This window comes from Apium graveolens, chromosome 2 (genome assembly GCF_009905375.1).
Source record: "Apium graveolens cultivar Ventura chromosome 2, ASM990537v1, whole genome shotgun sequence".
NCBI classification, from domain to species: domain Eukaryota; kingdom Viridiplantae; phylum Streptophyta; class Magnoliopsida; order Apiales; family Apiaceae; genus Apium; species Apium graveolens.
In genome coordinates this window covers 49,370,551-49,374,470 of record NC_133648.1, presented here as the reverse complement: position 1 = coordinate 49,374,470, position 3,920 = coordinate 49,370,551, and positions in this window count along the sequence as shown.

The following is a 3,920-nucleotide window of genomic DNA, read 5'->3' as shown; positions in this document are numbered from 1 at the left end:
AATATCAAGCACTTATAAGCAAACTCGAAATTATTTTGAACTATTGATTCGAAGAACTAATATTCAGATAATGCATCTGAATATTACAGTGAAGAACAAAAATAACAAACCCAAATACAAATCAAGCAAAAATAATAATTACAGTGAAGAACAAGACAAGTAACAGGTTATAACAAAACACAAACATACAAGAGAAGAAATAAGCAAACCACAACACATCATCATTTCACTAATATATATTATCTACAACACCCCTTGTATTCTAAAAAAAAGAAGACATGATGAATTTTGCATCATGTCGACCAGGAAAAATCACAAATCGACCTGGCAAAATCACAAATCGACCAAGCAAAGATGCATGCTTACAAAAAGAAAAATAAGCCAATAAGAGAAGAAATTAGCTCTGAAAATAAGGGCATACAAGAGAAAATCAAACCCTAAATACCTAATTACAAGCAAATAAGAGAGGAAAATAAGGGCATTCCTGAATAAACTTTATTGAAAAGCTCAATTGAAAGGAAAAGAAAGCTCTGAACCTTAAACCCGATTGAATAAACCCAATTTTCGACTGAGAAAAGAAAAGAAACCCTAAACCCGAATGATTAGCTCTGAACCCAACTGATTAGCTCTGAAAAGCTCAAACCCAACTGACTACCTCAAATCCTAATTCATCTTCAGCTCCAGTTATTGACGAGAGTGTTTGTGAGATGGGTTTGTGAGATGTGTTTGTGAAATATGTTTTTGAGTGAGATGTGTTTGATTCAGATGTGTTTTTGGAAAAAATATATTGGATATATTTGAGATATCATGTCTAATATGTTTCATGTTTAGTTTTCAGATCTTAACAAACAGGAAATATCAGTTCTTACTGGAATCAGGACTTACCGGAAGTCAGGACTTAAGGATATCAGGAATTAGATTATGAGAAGATAATATCAGAAGATGGATATCAGAACTTACATACGGGAGGACTAACAGTTAAGAAAGGAAGCTGATTTACAGGAAAGAAGATCGAGACTAATACAGAAGAAGATATGCATGGAAAGAGTTAGAGGACCAGAAGAATTATATAAGATATCTGATTGATATATTTTAGGAGACAGAATTATATTCCATATCAATTAGAAGTTATCTTGTAACCATGTGTCTATATAAACACATACATAGGTTTACACTATATGTGTTATGATCATCGAGAAGATCATACATTTTAATCTAGCTCTCGTGATATTTGTTCATCACTGAGAGAGAACAGTTTCATTGTATCAGAGTTTATTATATCGAATACATCTGTTTTCTGTTACTTGTGTTCTAAATCGATTTGATTGTATTCTTCACTGTATTCAACCCCCTTCTACATTGTTGTGTGACCTAACAAGTGGTATTAGAACCTTTCTCCTAACACACATACATTAAAGATCCAAAATAATCATGTCTGAAGAAGCAGAAAATCCAACCAAGCCCGCCAAAACTGAAGAAACTCCAAAGACTCAAACCCACAGTCGATATGAGACTATCAGGGTTCCCATGCTGAGACCTTCTGAGTATCCCATATGGAAAGTGAAGATGACTATATTTCCGGAAGCTACAGATCCAGAATACCTTGACAGAATTTATGAAGGACCGCATAAGCCAACTAAGCTCTCTGTTGTAGTTGTAGATCATCCAACAAAGACCATACCAAAGGAGAAAAATGAATACACAGCTGAAGATATCTCATCTATTGCAAAGGATGCAAAGGTAAGGCATTTGCTGTATAGTGTCATTGATAATGTCATGTAAAACAGGGTAATTCAATACAAGACTGTAAAGGAGATATGGGATGCTTTGGAAACAAGGTGTTAGGGAACTGATGCAATCAAGAAAAATGGGATGACTATACTCACTCAAGAGTATGAGCACTTTGACTAAAAAAGTGATGAGTCATTAACTGACTTATATGACAGGTTTGTCAAACTCTTGAATGATCTGTCACTGGTGGACAAGGAATATGATATTGAAGATTCAAATCTAAAATTCCTTTTAGCTCTTCCTGAAAGTTGGGATTTGAAAGCTACTATTATAAGAGACAATTATGCTCAATTTATGGTATGCTCAAGACTTATGAACTTGAGATGGATCAAAGAAGCAAGAGACATGGGAGGAAGTCAAGGACAGTTGTTCTTAAGGCTGAGGAGGAATGCCCCAAAGTGACTGTCGCAAAGAAAGGCAAATGAAAGGCTCTAATTATAAAATCTGATTTAGAATCATCAAGCTCTGATGATGATGATTCAGAAATTGAAAGTCTACCTGAAGTAGATGCTGATGAAGAGATGATGAAATTGTGTGCTCTTATAGAGAAGGGTATCATAAAGATAGCCTACATGAAATTCAGAAGGGGAAAAAAGTTTTCCAGGAAAGGTAGAAGTTCTGATAAGAAGGGCTTCAGAAAATCTGAAGGAAAAGGAGGTAAGTCTGATAGAGGAGATTACTCAAATGTCAAATACTACAATTGTGGTGAGAAAGGCCACATATCTCCTGACTGCAAAAAAGGAAAGAGTGAGAAATGCAAGGCTCTTGTCACAAAGAAGAAAAGATGGACATACACTTCAGATTCTGAAGATGAGGAGAACTATGCTTTGATGGGAAATGCTGATAACAGTTATGATACTACTAAGTTAAAGGTACCTCAAACAACTTATGCCTTTCATACTGATGATATTATTGAGTTAAGGTTATATTTTAAAACCATGTTGATTAGTTACAGAGATCAAACTTCAACATCTGAAAGATTAACTTCTGAAAATCTTGCTTTTAAAAAGAGGAATGATTATTTAGAAAAAAAGTTAGTCATGTTCCATCAAACTCAGAAAGAAAGAGATGATGCCTTTTATGTTAGAGATGAATTGCTGAAAATGAATAAATCTCTAAAAACTGAGTTAGAAAAGGAGAGAGAGATTATCAGGATTTGGCCTAACTCTGGTAGAGCAACTCAGGATATACTAAGTAGTGGAAACTGGAAAGAGGGCTTAGGTTATGGAGATGAGAAAAGTGAAAAAGGAACTGAACAAGTTAATCCAATTATTGTTAAACAAACTACTAAGCAAAAGGTAAATCCTGTGAAATTTGTAGCTAAAACTGTAAAGTCTGATTCTGAAAAGATGAATGATATTAAGACAGAAGTGATAGTAGAGTAAACTTCTGATAAATTAGAACAGGATAAACCAATTGAAGTTAACATAGGCTTAATGACAAAGAAGCAGCTTAAATATAAGCTGAAAGAAATTACCAGTGTGAACAAAGTAAATGAAGCTAGGAAAAATAAGAATGGAAAGGAAGGTGTGAATAAAAGAAACAATTATATGCCTGTTCCTAATGCTCCTAGAAAGAAATGCTATAACTGTGGAAACTCTAACCATCTTGCTTCTTTTTGCAAGAAGAATAAGAATATAAACTATTTACCTCCTAAGTCAGGAGTTAAGAGTCGGTCTGTTAGGTCTAAGCCAGAAAATCCTTATTTTCATTATGGTAGTATATGGCATTCCATTTATACTTGTAAGGAATATCATAGTTTGTAGTATGATTATTTTCAGATAAAACCTTCTTTGAAGAAAGTTGCTTTAATTCCTTCTAATGTAAATTTTGATGCAAAGTCTGATACTGTTAAATCTGATAAGAAAAATGTTATCATAAACTCTGATGTTAAATCCGATGCAAATGTTAACAAACTTAATAAGGCCAAAGGATCCAAGTAAGTATGGGTCCTTAAAACTAACCATTAGTGGTCTTTGTGATTGCAGAGCAACAGGAAGAGCATCCTAGTTATGGATAGTGGATGTTCATGACATATGACTGGAAATAAAGCCCTGCTATCAGACTTTGTGGAGAAAGCTGGCCCATGAGTTTCTTATGGATATGGCAATATTGGAAAAACTCTGGGA